A 17,679-nucleotide genomic window follows, 5' to 3' on the forward strand; every position below is an offset into this window, starting at 1 on the left:
TGGATACAGAGGCTTGCGGTGGCTGAACTTCCGATGTAGGGTTATTTATGATGGTTTCTCTATTTACAGGATTTTTTGGCGTTGGTTTCACGCGAAGATGGGCCTCAAGGTGAGCAAAACCCACTGGGGCGCGCCTGATACGTCTCCAACGTATTATAATTTATGAAGTATTCATGCTCTTATATAATCATTCTTGGATGTTTTACAATCATTTTATAGCAACTTTATATCATTTTTTGGGGCTAACCTATTGACATAGTGCCCTGTGCCAGTTGATATTTTTTGCTTGCTTTTTACATCGCAGGAAATCAATATCAAATGGAGTACAAACGCAGCGAAAAATTTTGGAGAATTTTTTTTGGACCAGAACACCCAAGATGGGCCAGAGAAGTACCAGAGGGGTGCTTCGAGGGGGGCACAACCCATGTGGGCGCACCTGGGGCCAGGACGCGCCCTGGTGGGTTGTGCCTAACGATGCCATGGACCTAGGGTAGGGTCATTGGCCGGACCTATACGCCCTACCCAAGGTCACTACCCTGGAGTCAAGGACATTCAAAGTATAGCAAGAGATACCGACTGAAGTAACCATGGAGTACAATCCACTAGACCAGTTAACCGACTCAGATACCCCCAATTTCACTCGACCAAAGATGAAGTCATTTGACCATACAAGAAACCACTCGGAGTACAGAAGACCTAGAGTCACTTAGGATGGAAACGGTCAGGCGTTCATTCTGTAGTCTTAAAGGTCATTAATAACACTTTATAGCTGGCGTTACCAGTAACGCCTTGTCTTAATGTACATTGAACCCTATAACGAGGGACAACCGGGATCCTGGTGCACTCTATATAAGCCACCCCCTCCTCTGGGACAAGGGTTCGCACCCCCTTTAACACACACAACCATATTCCAGTCGACCGCCTCAGGGCACCGAGACATAGGGCTTTTACCTCCTTCGAGAGGGGCCTGAACTCGTAAACTCGTGTGTACAACTTCGCCGTAGCCAGGGCCTTGCCCCCTCAAATGTACCCTTGACTCTTACTGTCAGACTTAGAACCACGACAGTTGGCGCCCACCGTGGGGCAAAGCGTCATGGAAATTTCCGGCGAGGTTGCATTTTTTCCGATCTTCAACAACATGGTTTGCGGCGGTGGTTTGGTCGTGGGCCGCGAGTTCCGACTCGGCGCGCTCACCTTCGTCGCCGACGACTCCGCCTGGCTCCAAGAAGCCCCCTCGATGTCGAGGTTCTTCCGATCCACGGGGCATCGCACTTCCGCGTGAGTGCCTGCGGCGTTCTTCTACGACAGCCATCGACTCCATATCGGTCGGTCCTCGCATCATCCGCTCACTCCCCTGGACGCCACCATAAGCGATCTGGTCGGTCACGGCTCCAGCGGTGGGTAAAGCATGCGGTGGCCCGTCAGACGGTCACCCCTCAAGTCGCAGCGATCAATCCTGACGAATTTCTCTGCGGTCCAGTCGACCTGGCGACTGGCTCTGCGGATACTCTTTCCGAACGCAGGAGCAACAACCCCGTGGCCGAAGTTCTCATGGTCGACTCCTGTCGCAGCCCACCCGGGTTTCACCGCAATGGCGGCAACAACGACAGTTACGACCCATCGTACGACCATGACGAGTACGACCCCCAACCTCTCAATTCGTAGCAGAGGGAAGAGTTGCACCACCGCAACATGGAGGCGCTCCAGACCCCCATCGTGGGGAGACCGGCAAGGCTCGGGCATTAGAGGCTGCGTGCCTGGCCATGTTAGCTGAACGCGCTCGTCGTGAGAACCTCCAACATTCTATAGACGAACGCGCCCGTCGACTGATCCTTGAATCCAGTCGACGTCAACGACAATTGTTTACGCCTGAACCCCAGGTATACCGCACTCCAACCCAGAATCTTACAGCTACTGCACGTATAGCAGAGTCTATTCAGCTGTCCCATTCCGAAGCTGGAAGACGCTTGGAGCAGATCCAAGCGCTGCTCCAGGCAGCAGGAGAGCAAAACTTCGCCGTTTCTGAGTCGCGTAACAGGATCCACAACAGGTTAGTGAGGGAAGATATAGTTCTGTCAGCACACAGTCCTAGGTCGCCTATGTGACGTGAAGATCATGATCGCCGTCGAGATCGGCACCTAGGAAGATCCCATGGAGAATTTTATCGTGAGTATGCCCGTGACAACCATCGTCGAGTGCCTTTGCCCCCTCCGAGGGACGGATCATCGCGTCTGGCCGGTATGACGACGGGCGCCCATATGGTAATGACCGCAAAGTTCCAGTCGACCCAAGAGAGCCTGGGTTCGACGCAAGGTCAGTCCTTGTATAAGGTCTGGTCAACAGGAACAGAGCATACGAGAAGGGCTGGATAGAGATCGACCCAGTGGAAGCAGAGAGCACGTTTCTGGCCCCGAGTGCTTCGAAAGAGCCATCCGAGCCGCTGAGATCCCTCACAACTTCGGGTTGGCAACATGCGTAAGTAAATTCACCGGAGAATCGAAGCCCGACACTTCGTTGGAGAATTACCGAGTGGCTGTGCACATTGGTGGTGGTAACGATGAGGTGGCCATGAAACACCTCCCTTTGATGCTTGAGGGTTCTGCCAGCCTGGTTGAATCAGTTGGTGAAAGTGAAACTATCCCTAGGTGGTTTTGGTAATTCATAACAACATATAGCTCATTGAGCTAATGCTATTCCAAGACTATTATTTCAGGAAAGCTCAATGAATGGCATGGCATGGATGATGAAAGTGGATCCCTCAAAATACTAAGGACAAAGGATTGGCTCAAGCTCATTAGCTCAAGACTCTTCATTTTATATTTTAGTGATCCAAGATTGCATTGAGTCTATAGGAAAAGCCAATACTATCAAGGAGGGATGATGTGTTGCTTAATGAGCCTCTTGCTTCATGTGCCTAGTGATATGCTCCAAAACCCTCAGCTACTTCCTCACATCCACAAATGACCTAAACCCAAAGCCAAAATTGGTCACACCGATTCTTCCTATCCGGCGCCACCGAGTTTGAATGTCATAGCCACTGCCACAAACCCTAGGCAAATCGGTTCTACCGATAGGGATCTCGGTCTCACCGATACGGGATTGTAATCTCTCTGTTTCCCTTCGTAACGTTTTGGTCAAACCGAAGTGAGCGATCGGTCCCACCGAGATTGCAATGTAAACTCTCTATTTCCCTTTTGTAACATTTCGGTCTCACCAAAAAGAGCAAATCGGTCCCATCGAGTTTACCCGACCAACTCTCTGGAAAGCTTATTACCAAAATCGGTATCACCGAGTTTGTGTAATCTGTCTTACCAAGATTACATTATGCCCTAACCCTTACCGAATCGGTCCTACCGAGTTGCATGTCAGTCCCACCGAAAATCACTAACGGTCACTAGGTTTTCTAAATTAGTCCGACCGAGTCTGTTGAATCGGTCCCACCGAGTTTCGTAAATTATGTGTAACGGTTAGATTTTGTGTGCAGGCTATATATACCCCTCCACCTCCTCTTCATTCGTGGAGAGAGCCATCAGACTAAACCTACACTTCCAACTTACCATTTCTGAGAAAGAACCACCTACTCATGTGTTGAGGCCAAGATATTCCATTCCTACCATATGAATCTTGATCTCTAGCCTTCCCCAAGTTGCTTTCCACTCAAATCTTCTTTCCACCAGATCCAAATCCTATGAGAGAGAGTTGAGTGTTGGGGAGACTATCATTTGAAGCACAAGAGCAAGGAGTTCATCATCAACGTACCATTTGTTACTTCTTGGAGAGTGGTGTCTCCTAGATTGGCTAGGTGTCACTTGGGAGCCTCCGACAAGATTGTGGAGTTGAACCAAGGATTTTGTAAGGGCAAGGAGATCGCCTACTTCGTGAAGATCTACCACTAGTGAGGCAAGTCCTTCATGGGCGACGACCATGGTGGGATAGACAAGGTTGTTTCTTCGTGGACCCTTCTTGGGTGGAGCCCTCCGTGGACTCGTGCAACCGTTACCCTTCGTGGGTTGAAGTCTCCATCAAGATGGATGTACGGTAGCACCACCTATCGGAACCATGCCAAAAACATCCGTGTCTCCAACTGCGTTTGAATCCTCAAAACCCTTCCCTTTACTTTCTTGCAAGTTGCATGCTTTACCGCTGCCTATATACTCTTTGCATGCTTGCTTGAATTGTGTGATGATTGCTTGACTTGTCCTAAGATAGCTAAAATCTGCCAAACTCTAAAATTGGGAAAAGGTTAAGTTTTTAATTGGTCAAGTAGTCTAATCACCCCCCTCTAGACATACTTCAAGGTCCTACAAGTGGTATCAGAGGTTTGGTCTCCATTTGCTTTGATTTACATAGCTTCTGGTGGTCATAGCCTTGGTTTGACAACCTAGGAGAGTATGGTATCTAGCGAGGGAAATTATCACCTTAGAGGTCCTTACTTTGATGGTACTAATTTTGCTAGTTGGAAGCATAAGATGAAAATGCATATTCTCGGACATAACCCCGCCGTTTGGGCTATTATTTGTATTGGCTTGCAAGGTGAATTCTTTGATGGGAGAGAGACGAACCGTGAAGCTAATGCGGAAGAATTGAAGATGCTGCAATACAATGCTCAAGCTTGTGATATCATCTTCAACGGTTTGTGCTCCGAAGAATTCAACAAAATCAGCCGTCTTGAGAATGCAAAGGAAATTTGGGACACTTTGATTGATATGCACGAATGTACCAAATCCGTCAAGGAATCCAAGTTGGATGTGCTCCAAAGTCAGCTTGACAAGTTCAAAATGAAGGATGGTGAAGGTGTCGCTGAAATGTACTCTAGGTTTGCTGTTATTACAAACGAGATTGCCGGCTTAGGGAGTGAAGAGATGACCGACAGATTCATCATCAAGAAGATCCTAAGAGCATTGGATGGAAAGTATGATACCGTGTGCACATTGATCCAAATGATGCCAAACTACAAAGATCTCAAGCCAATGGAAGTCATTGGAAGGATTGTTGCTCATGAGATGTCACTCAAGGATAAGGAGGAACTTCACAACAAGTCAAGTGGTGCTTACAAAGCCTCAAGTGAAGCCCCCGCATCATCAAGTGAGAAACAAACCTTCAATGAAGAATTGAGCTTAATGGTGAAGAACTTCAACAAATTCTACAAGAGTAGAAGCAAAGAAAGAAGCTCCAAGTCAAGGTCTTACCATGACAAAAGATCTTGCAGTCGAGAGCGCAATTGCTACAATTGTGGGAGGCCTAGACACTATTCCAATGAGTGTATGACACCCTACAAAAGAAGAGAAGATTCCCCAAAAAGAAGAAGCAAAAGAGAAGAATCACCGCCAAGAGAGATGAGGAGTAGAGATGATCGTTATGAACGAAGATCCTCACGGAGAAGCAAAGATTCGGAAAGGAAGGACAAGTCATCAAGGAGCTACACAAAACGAAGACATCAAGCTCATGTTGGTAAATGTGTTTCCCGCTCCGACTCCGACAAACACTCCGAGAGAAGCTATCACTCCGACTCCGAATATACTCAAGATGAAGGTGTTGCCGGTCTAGCACTTGTGTCAACCAACTCCTACGACATATTTGATTCACCAAATGAAGGAATTGGAAGATGCTTCATGGCCAAAGGTCCAAAGGTAACACATCCTGAGTATGTTGATTTCAGTAGTGATGAAGATGACTTGCTTGTGGATGATGATTTACTTGTTGACAACTCTAGTGATGGATACTATGATCAAACATCAATTAATCATGCTAATCAAGATAAAACGAATGACAATGATAAGGAGAAGATTGAGCTTCTAACTAAAGAACTAAACACTCTTAAGCTAGCTCATGAAACTATCTTCGAAAATCATCGAGAACTTTTAAGGGCTCATGAGAAGTTACGCTTTGAAAAGCTCAATCTTGAGCAAGAGCATGAGTTCTTAAAAGCAATCAATGATGATCTCCGTAAGAAAAGTTCTTCTTACATTGCCAAGCGTTTACTCCTATCTACTTACATGCCTCAAGTCAACTCTAGTAACAAGTACAAGAAAGATACTTCCTCTAGTAGTAACAATAATAATGCTAAATGCAATATTGTTGCTTCAAGTAGTTCTCTTGATTCCACTAATGATTCTCTTAGCCAAGTTACACTTGAGAAAGAAAATAGCTTATTGAAGGGAATTATAGAGAAAGGTGTTTACAAGAGCCTTGCCGGGAGTAAGCAATTCGAGGAAATTGTACGCAAGCAAGGAAGACACCGGAAGAATCAAGGTGTTGGTTTTGAACGAAAGTTCAATGCCAATGGAGTTGAGTGGGAAGAAGATCAATATCCCAAGACGAAGTTTGTTCCTCAACAAGAGAAGTATGATCCTACTTCCTTCAAGGGATCACAAGCTCAAGATGATCTTCCACCACAAGACCATAAAGGCAAGGACAAGCTTCAAGAAGAGATTGATTCATTTGAACAAGCACCCAAGGCCTCGGTCAAGTGGATTCCCAAGACTATGTCAAGTTCTACTTCATCAAGTACAACTACAACTCCAAGGATTCCCATCAAGATGATGTGGATCCCGAAGAAGAAGAACTAGAGAGTTCTTGAGGGTGACTCCTCCAACATTCTTCATTCATATTATAATGGCAAGGACAAGTGCAATCAACTTCCACATCTTGCACTAGTTCAAGGAGTCACAAACCCTCATGTTGGTAAGGCAAGGAACAAGGTAACTTAATGTTTTCATGGACATCATCTTGTGTGTGCATCACTCTATGTTTATGGATATTCTTGTTTGTTCTTTGTGGGACTAACCCATGTAGGTATGTTGAAAGTGCAACTCACTCCAATGGATTGCTTGAAATGATCTACATCAACATTGAGCATCCACATCTTCAACACCTACATGAAGTCATCATCGACAAAACCCAAGGTTAGTTCATCCCTCTAAAAGGGGATCTCACATCTAGGGGGAGCTTAACTCTAAGACTTGAGTTAAAGCAACTCTAATGGTGTGAACACATCAATGCATTGTGTAAAATTGGTAACCCCACTTGGGCTTAAATGATGAGTATGACCTATGATCAAATGTTTATCATTTGACTCCTAAGTCAATATACTCATATAAAGATGACCTAGTCATCGCAAATTGTTTGATAGATGCTAGAATTGGTTGTGCATGCTTTGCCACATATTTCATTTGCCATCTTATTATGTGAGCATGTTGGTGCATATTTTACTCATTCGAGGACATCCACTTGTTGTTTTGATTGTTTGGTTCTTCCTTCTTTTGGCCAAGTGGATGGACAAGAATGCCTAAGAACTTTCTCTAGCTATCTATGCTTTTCTCGTCTCAAACTCTATTCATGCTACATCACAAAATTTGATCAAGTCAGATTCGAACCAGTCTGTGTGAGGAGCACTCGGAGTCCCCGATTCGTCATAGACTTAAACTTCCAAAACTTCTTTGCGATTCTCGGTCTGACCGGTTCCTCCATTTCGGTCCTACCGAGATCACTAAGTCGATCTAGGTTTTCAATCTCGGTGCAACCGATCTGAACTTTTCGGTCACACCGAGTTGCTGTAACTGAACACAGTCATGCATCTCGGTGCCACCGAGTTGTTCCACTCGGTCACACCGACAGGGTCGGGCTATATATAGTCACGGGCAAAATTTGGAAATTTCTTCGAACCCCTTCACCCGCGCAATAGCTCGCTCTGCATCCAAGGTCTCCGGATCGTCTCCTCGTCGCCAGCCGCCCCCTATCGCTGGTCTCCGCCGCCGTCAACGGAATTCAACCCCGCCGTTGCCACCGTAGTGAGTTCATCGCCAAGCTAGGGTATGGAATCGATCACTGTGCTATCCTCGTCCGATTCCTAGCACATTGTGTTCTTATTGATTCTTGCCACGATTGAAACACTCCGATCCAGTCAATGCAATCCGTAGATTAGATGAGATTTGAATATTTAGGGTTAGGTTTCCGCCGAAACCATCTTGGACCCACCGAGTTGGAAAACTCGGTCCCATCGATTTGGCTTATGCCATTGCACTAGTAACTCTCGGTCTGACCGAGAATTGCTAATCGGTGCGACCGATTTTAGAACTTTGTGAAACCCCAGCAGTCTCGGTGCCACCGAACTGTGACTCGGTCCAACCGAGTTCATCAGTTTAGGTTCCAAAACTGCTTCGGTATCACCGAGTTTGAAAATCGGTTGATCCGAAATGCTTTCTGTGGAAAACTAAAACTGAATTTTTGAATCATTCTTTTGCAAAAATCTCTGCATTTTGTGATGCTCATCCACTCCATCTCATCTATAACTCTTCACAGGGTCAGCAGTCAAAGTTTGCAGCATGTCAAACCAGAGTGACAGTCAGAACAGGTCAGAAGGGCAGATGCAAATGAGTGAGGGCACTAGTCCCTCCAGCACTTCAGATGAAGGCAGCAGGAGCACTCCTAGCAACCTGCCTAAGGCTGCTACCAGGCAAAGGAAGAAGAAAACTTAAGACTCTGAAGATGAGGATTATAGAGCTGAAGAGGATGAAGCTACTTCCAATAAGTAAGTGCACAAGAAGGTGTTTAGTTCAACTGCAGTAAAGCCAGGCATGAAGATCAAAAGGCCTGCAGGGAGACAACCAATGTCCAAAGCCAGAGCATCAACTCAACTGCCTGAGATGCCTGAAGAGCCAGCTGCTGAAGGAAAGAAAAGGAAGGAAAGGGTCAAGAAGACCATGGCCAGAGTAGTTGGGCAACCTTCCATGATGGAAGAAGAAGAGCTTGCTGCACCAGCACCAAAGGCACCAAAGCTTATGGGAGATGCTATTAGATCAGGGGCTGCAACATCTAAGCCCAAGGAAGCACCCAAAGCTGCCCCCAAGGCCAAGTCTGCACCAAAGAGGAATATCAGGAGTATTCCAGCTGCTGAGAAGAACAAGGCCCCAGTGCCTGAGGTTGCTGAGGAGGAAGATGAAGAAGGACAAGTTCTGAGGAAGCTCAAGCCCAAGATACTAGACCATAATGATGCCCATCCTGTAGCTGAAGACATGAACATCAGAAAAGATTCAGGGTTGAGGCTATGGAGGATGGCAGATCCATATGCCACAAGGAGAAGAACTGCTGTTGATTACAGGTTCCATACAAAGGAACAACAGGACTTCTATGAGACAATCCTGTTGGAAAAAAAGCCCATTGTGTGTGATATGAGGTGGGTCAACTGGACCTACATGAAGGAAAATGAAGAACACTATCCAGGAGTTCAAGACAGTTTTGTTGCTTGTGGAGTTGCAGATTTTGTTGGGCAGAAGCTCACCAACTGGAATGATGAACTCATTATGCAATTCTACTCCACAGCACACTTCTATCCAGATGGAAGGATAGTTTGGATGTCTGAAGGTACAAGGTACCAGTCAACTGTTGAGGAGTGGGCAAAACTGATAAATGGCCCAAAGGAAAATGATGATGACCTGGATGTATATGCCAAGAAGAAAATGGGACACAATACCATGGCACATATGTACAAGGAAATCCCAGACAAAGCCCTAGAGACTTTCTCTTTTGGACCAATCCACTTTCTTATGTCAGGGCTGCCTACAATCAACTGGATCCTAAGGCACACTCTATTTCCTAAGTCTGGTGACCACAACATGATCAGAGGGCATGCAATCAACATGTTGCATTTGTTTGATGTGCCTCAGAAATTCAAGGTCATGAGCCTTATAGTAGAAACAATTAAGAGGACTGCAGCAGATCATAAGAGGAGTTGTGGATATGCCCCTCAGATTCAGGAGTTGATTAACTCAAAGATGGGCACAGGCAAATATCTATTGGATAGGGAACATTTTCCTCTCTATCCAGACTTTGAGGATAATGAGGTTGTCATGAATGAGGATGAACCATCATCAGTTCAAGCTCAAGAGAAGAAGGAGAAGGCAAGGAAGGAGAAGGCTGCCAAGATGCCAACTCAAGAAGAGGCATCTGAGTATTTCTTGAAGAACAAGCAGGAGCAGCTTGGTTACTTGATAGCATCAACACTGAGGATTGAGAAGGGGTTGGCCACCTTAATTCAGAATCAGGAAAGCTTGGAAAGAATCATGGAACAAAAATTCTATGATCTTGATGTCAAGGTAACTGAGATTCAGTCAGTTGTGGAGCAGCTGCAGGATGACATGCAGGAGAGGAAGGGCAAGACTACCACTAATGTATTTGCCAGAGTGCCTAGAGCTCAGAGGTCAGCTGCAGTGCTAGTGACAGACACTAGAGCAACATCATCTGCACCAGCCACAGCTCCTACAGCTCCAGTGCAACCAGCTCCAGCACCAACTCCTCCAGCTCCCTCTACATCAACTGAAGCCTTCGTCCAAGGAGCCATCTCTACACCACCAACTGAAGATCAAGCTTGAGAGTCGATCTAGCACTATGCATTTTCTATGAACTTTTTGGTAACTTGTTGCCAAAGGGGGAGAAAAATGTATAGATCATAGGCTTCGAGAGAGAGTGTGTTGCTTTTGTTCTCTCTTGATTTGGTGTTTTAAACTTGTTTGCTTTTGATTGCTTGAGATACTATGCTATTCCTGTGAGACATTGATGATCATGTGTTTGATCATAAGCTACACTTATGCATGTTCGATGATATTATCCTATCTATCCTATGTGATCATTCACTTTGCTTGGTGATGAGTGCATGTATTCAATCTTTATCATTTTGAGCGCTCCACCAAGATGTATGTGACATGGAAGAGTAACCCATGAGCCTAATTCCTTGTGCATTTGCAGTCCAAAGCAAATCTTAAACTATGCACAAATTTAGGGGGAGCTCTTGCTTATCACATACTTCTCAAAGCGACGATGTTTTTAAATCTTATTATCATTTGTCGAATCTTTGATCTATATGTTGTCATCAATTACCAAAAAGGGGGACATTGAAAGTGCAACTATCCCTAAGTGGTTTTGGTAATTCATAACAACATATAGCTCATTGAGCTAATGCTATTCCAAGACTATTATTTCAGGAAAGCTCAATGAATGGCATGGCATGGATGATGAAAGTGGATCCCTCAAAATACTAAGGACAAATGATTGGCTCAAGCTCATTAGCTCAAGACTCTTCATTTTATATTTTAGTGATCCAAGATCGCATTGAGTCTATAGGAAAAGCCAATACTATCAAGGAGGGATGAGGTGTTGCTTAATGAGCCTCTTGCTTCATGTGCTTAGTGATATGCTCCAAAACCCTCAGCTACTTTCTCACATCCACAAATGACCTAAACCCAAAGCCAAAATCGGTCACACCGATTCTTCCTATCCGGCGCCACCGAGTTTGAATGTCATAGCCACTGCCACAAACCCTAGGCAAATCGGTTCTACCGATAGGGATCTCGGTCTCACCAAGATGGGATTGTAATCTCTCTCTTTCCCTTTGTAATGTTTCGGTCCCACCGAGATTACAATGTAAACTCTCTATTTCCCTTTTGTAACATTTCGGTCTCACCGAAAAGAGCAAATCGGTCCCACCGAGTTTACCTAACAAACTCTCTGGAAAGCTTATTACCAAAATCGGTCTCACCGAGTTTGTGTAATCGATCTTACCGAGATTACGTTATGCCCTAACCCTAACCGAATTGGTCCTACCGAGTTGCATGTCAGTCCCACCGAAAATCACTAACGGTCACTAGGTTTACTAAATCGGTCCGACCGAGTCTGTTGAATCGGTCCCACCGAGTTTGGTAAATTGTGTGTAACGGTTAGATTTCGTGTGGAGGCTATATACACCCCTCCACCTCCTCTTCATTCATGGAGAGAGCCATCATACTAAACCTACACTTTCAACTTACCATTTCTGAGAAAGAACCACCTACTCATGTGTTGAGGCCAAGATATTCCATTCCTACCATATGAATCTTGATCTCTAGCCTTCCCCAAGTTGCTTTCCACTCAAATCTTCTTTCCACTAGATCCAAATCCTATGAGAGAGAGTTGAGTGTTGGGGAGACTATCATTTGAAGCACAAGAGCAAGGAGTTCATCATCAACGCACCATTTGTTACTTCTTGGAGAGTGGTGTCTCCTAGATTGGCTAGGTGTCACTTGGGAGCCTCCGACAAGATTGTGGAGTTGAACCAAGGAGTTTGTAAGGGCAAGGAGATCGCCTACTTCGTGAAGATCTACCGCTAGTGAGGCAAGTCCTTCGTGGGAGACGGCCATGGTGGGATAGACAAGGTTGCTTCTCCGTGGACCCTTCTTGGGTGGAGCCCTCCGTGGACTCGCGCAACCGTTACCCTTCATGGGTTGAAGTCTCGATCAACGTGGATGTACGATAGCACCACCTATCGGAACCACGCCAAAAACATCCGTGTCTCCAACTGCGTTTGAATCCTCCAAACCCTTCCCTTTACTTTCTTGCAAGTTGCATGCTTTAATTTCCGCTGCCTATATACTCTTTGCATGCTTGCTTGAATTGTGTGATGATGGCTTGACTTGTCCTAAGATAGCTAAAATCTGCCAAACTCTAAAATTGGGAAAAGGTTAAGTTTTTATTTGGTCAAGTAGTCTAATCACCCCCCTCTAGACATACTTCAAGGTCCTACAGTTGGCGCCTGGGAGCATTTTCAATTGGGAAGAATTGGCTCGAGTGTTTACCAAAACATTTGAGGGCACCTGCAAGCGACCTGCTGGTTTGACAGAATTGCGGCATTATGTGCAGAAACAGAATGAGACTCTGAGAGACTATATCCAGAGGTGGACAACCCTTCATCACACAGTGGAGAATGTGTTGGAACACCAAGCAGTTTGTGCCTTTAAAGAAGGCGTTCGCTATAGAGAGCTCAATCTGAAGTTCGGTCGGGCCGGAGACATGTCTCTGACTCGGATGATGGAGATTGCCACTCGACACGCTAATGGCGAAGAGGAGGACCGACTCCGGAGCGGCGAAAATAAGGCAGTCGCCCAGGACACCGAGGAGGAAACTCCAGTTGGAAGCAGAAACGAAAAGCTGAGGCTGCAGGTCCCGTTGAGGCAATAGTTTTGAATCAAGGGAAGTTCAAGGGGAAGCCTAAAGGGCCTTGGACCCCTAAAAAAGTGAAAGATCTAGGGGAAATGATGTGCTTTATTTATCGTGTCATATATACACCAAAAAGGATGAAGAGGGAAATTTGTTTCTTCCCAAGCATACCACTCGACAGTGTCGACTCCTGATTCAGAGTTTCCGAGAGAACCAGCCCAGTGAAAAGGACAAGGAGTCTGATAAGGAGGAGGACAAAGAGGAAGACGATGGTTACCCCAATGTTAATGCCACTTTGGTGATTTTTGCTGACCTCGGGAGCAAAAGTCGATTGAAAGTTATTAACAGAGAAGTAAACATGGTTGCTCCAGCAATGATGAGATATTTGAAGTGGTCAAAAACCCCTATTACATTCGACCAGTCCGACCACCTAGCACACATTGCTAACCCTGGGCGGCAAGCGTTGGTAGTCGACCCATTCATTGGTGGCACTCGACTGACCAAGGTTTTGATGGACGGGGGCAGTGGTTTGAATATATTCTATGCTGAGGCCCTCCGAGGGATGGGCATTCCGATGTCCAAGCTCAGTGAGAGCAACATGAGATCCCATGGTGTCATCCCAGGAAAGAAAGCTGACTCACTCGGTCAGATCACTCTTGATGTGGTTTTCGGTGATTCAAAGAATTACCGCAAGGAAAACTTGATGTTTGAGGTGGTGGATTTTGACAGTTCCTATCATGACATTCTAGGCAGACCTGCTTATGCTCGTTTCATGGTTCGACCGTGTTACGTGTACCTCAAGTTGAAGATGCCTGGCCCAATGACGTGATCACAGTCACTAGAAATTGGCAGAGAGCAGAAGATTGCCTTCAGAAGGGCTCAAAGATCACCGACGAACAGATGGCGGCAGTAGAAATGCAAGAATTCCAAAAGAATGCAGATTCGAGTGATTTGTTGCGTGCCAAGAGACTTGCTTCAGAGTCTGCATTTCAGTCGTTTGGTGAAACAAAACCGGTTCACATTCACCTGACCGATCCCAATGCTGCTCCGACTCATATCTCAACAACACTCGACGACAAATAGGAAGAAGCGCTCATCTAGTTCCTCCATGAGAATGGGGACATATTCGCATGGAAACCATCTGACATGCCGGGTGTACCCAGGGAACTGGCTGAGCACCGTTTGCGAGTCGACCCAAAAGCAAAACCCGTTAAAGAGCATACCGTCGGTCTGTCGCAGAGAAGAGGAAGGCAATTGGCGAGGAGGTGGCTCGGCTTCTGGCTGCTGAGTTCATCCGCGAGATATACCACTCCTAGTGGCTCGACAATGTTGTTATGGTCCCCAAGAAAGATAAGTCACTTCGAATGTGTATTGATTTCAAGCATATCAATTGGGCCTGCCCGAAAGATCATTTTCCTCTCCCCCGCATCGACCAGATAGTCGACTCAACTGCGGGACGTGAGTGATTGTCCTTTTTGGATGATTATTCCGGGTACCATTAGATCCGACTTTATGGACCTGACGAGATAAAAACAGCTTTCATCACCCCATTCAGGTGTTTTTGCTATGTTACTATGCCCTTTGGCCTCAAAAATGCTAGTGCCATGTTCATGCGCATGATTCGGAAGTGCCTGCTCACTCAAATCGGTTGGAATGTGGAACCATACATGGATGACATACTGGTCAAGTACGCAAAGGTTCCGACCTACTGACTGACCTCGCTGAAACCTTTGTCAACTTAAGAAGATATGATATCAAGCTCAATCTGTCAAAGTGCACATTCAGAGTCCCAGGTGGAAAGTTACTCGGTTTCCTCGTTTTCGAACAAGGAATTGACGCAAACCCATAGAAAGTTGGCACAATGCTCCGAATGAAACGCCCTGTGCGTGTGCACGATGTTCAGAAGCTTACTAGCTGTTTGGTTGCATTGAGTCAATTCATCTCATGCCTTGGTGAAAAGGCATTACCTCTTTACCGACTGATGAAGAAGTATGACAAGTTCGAGTGGAATGATGAAGCTAAAGAAGCGTTTCAAGATCTCAAAGCCCCACTTTCCACCCAGCCGGTGCTTACCGCTCCAATCAGCAACGAGCCTTTACTGCTTTACATCGCAGCCACTGGACAAGTTGTCAGCACAGTGCTCACGGTCGAGCGGGAAGAAGAAGGCAAAGCCTACAAAGTTCAGTGACCTATGTATTACATTTCTGAAGTCTTGACTCCGTCCAAACAGAGATATCCTCATTATCAGAAGCTTGTTTATGGAATTTACTTGACCACAAAGAAAGTTGCACACTACTTCTCAGACCACTCGGTTTCAGTCGTCAGCGACACTCCATTGTTAGAAATTCTGAATAATAGGGATGCAACTGGTCGATTGGCAAAGTGGGCGATTGAACTCCTTCCGTTGGATATCAAGTTTGTGGCAAAGAAAGCTATGAAGTCTCAAGCAATAGCAGATTTCCTCGCAGAGTGGATTGAATAGCAGCAACCGACTCAGATTCACTCGAAACATCGGACTATGTTCTTTGATGGATCCAAGATGTTGAATGGCTCTGGTGCAGGAGTGGTTTTGGTGTCCCCAAGAGGAGACAAGCTCAGCTATGTTCTCCAGATTCACTTTGATTCTTCAAATAATGAAGGTGAGTATGAGGCATTGTTGTATGGGTTACATATGTCCATTTCACTTGGCATCCGACGCTTGATGGTCTACGGCGACTCAGACTTAGTGGTTAATCAAGTAATGAAGGAATGGGACATCAGGAGTCCAGCAATGACCGGTTATTGCAATGTAGTAAGAAAGTTAGAGAAGAAGTTTGAGGGGTTAGAGCTCCATCACATACCCCGAATCAAGAACCAAGTTGTTGATGATCTCGCGAAGATAGGTTCCACATGGAAGCCTATTCCCAGTAATGTGTTCTTGGAACATCTCCACAACCCGTCAGTACAAGAAGATCCCTTCAAGGAAGAGCCCCCACAACTGATAAGTTCAACCAATACGACTGAGATTGAAGTCCCAGCTGTAGTCGACTTGGTCATGGAAGTTTTAGTGATCACGCCCGACTGGATGGTGCCGTATATCACGTACCTGCTCAGGCAGGAACTCCCAAAAGATGAATATGAGGCCCACCAGATCGTCCATCAATCCAAAGCTTTCACTGTGATAAAAGGACAACTTTACAGGGAAAGTGTCACAGGAGTGGCTCAGCGTTGCATCTCACCAGAAGAAGGTCGAATGATTTTAAATGAGATCCACTCGGGGACCTACAGTCACCATGCATCCTCTCGGACCATCGTGGGCAAAGCATACCGAGCGGGATTCTACTGGCCACGTGCAAATGAGATGGCAAAGGATATAGTCGACAAGCGCACAGGTTGCCAGTTCTACTCCAACATGTCTCACAAGCCTGCATCCGCCATGAAGACTATTCCACTCGTCTAGCGTTCGTAGTCTGGGAGTTGGATATGGTTGTACCCTTCAAGACCGGGAAAAGTGGTTTCACTCATTTGCTCGTGGCAGTCGACAAATTCACCAAATGGATCAAAGCCAAGCCTATCAAGAACCTTGACTCAAGCACTGCCATTAGTTTCATCAAGGAGTTGATATTCAGATATGGAGTCCCTCACAACATTATCACGGATAATGGCTCCAACTTTAATTCTGATGAGTTCAGGGTGTTTTGTGCTTCCCAAGGCACTCGGGTCGACTACCCATCTATTGCGCACCCGCAGCCAAATGCGCAAGCAGAAAGGGCAAATGGTTTGATCCTTCAAGGGCTGAAACCCCGACTGTTGCGTGACCTCAAGCACGCTGCTGGAGCGTGGGTGACTGAGTTGCCGTCCGTCTTATGGGGATTGAGAACAACTCCGAACCGGTTGACTGACCGAACCCCTTTCTTCATTGTATATGGTGCTGAAGCTGTGCTTCCGAGTGACTTGCTGCACAATGCTCCCCGAGTGGAACTCTTCTCAGAAGCTGAAGCAGAACAGGCACGCCAGGATGCAGTTGATCTCCTGGAGGAGGAACGTGAGATGGCTCTGATCTGGTCGACCATCTACTAACAAGACCTGCGTCGATTCCATGCCCATAATGTCAGAGGTCGTGCATTCCAGGAAGGAGACTTTGTGCTCCGAGTGCATCAGAAACGACCTCACAAGCTCGCTCTGGCCTGGGAAGGTCCCTTCATCATCACCAAGGTTCTCCACAACGGGGTGTATCACCTCTAAACATAGCCAAGAAAGAAGATGAGCCGCACTCATGGAATGCGGAGCTGCTCCGCCGTTTCTATACCTAAACCACTCGAATCTATGAGTTGTAATAAGAATCTTTCTGTTTGCTTATCAAAGACAAGATTTTTGCAGTATCTTAATGATTGTTTTCCCATAAACACATGTGTTCAAATCCCCCCAGTGGGTGGCTTAGCCGCGAATCTGATTCGCCTAAGTTTCAAAACCACTCCGAGTGAGGAGCAACCCTCTCACTCGGGGGCTTAGCCGCGAACCTGATTCGCCTAAGTTTCAAAACCACTCCGAGTGAAGAGCAACCCTCTCACTCGGGGGCTTAGCCGCTAACCTGATTCGCCTAAGTTTAAAAACCACTCCGAGTGAAGAGCAATCCTCCCACTCGGGGGCTTAGTTGTGACCCCGTACTCGCCTGAGTTAAAAAACCACTCCGCGTGAAGAGCAACCCTCTCACTCGGGGGCTCAGCCGCAAAC

This window comes from Triticum dicoccoides, chromosome 7B, assembly GCF_002162155.2.
Source record: "Triticum dicoccoides isolate Atlit2015 ecotype Zavitan chromosome 7B, WEW_v2.0, whole genome shotgun sequence".
NCBI classification, from domain to species: Eukaryota; Viridiplantae; Streptophyta; class Magnoliopsida; order Poales; family Poaceae; genus Triticum; species Triticum dicoccoides.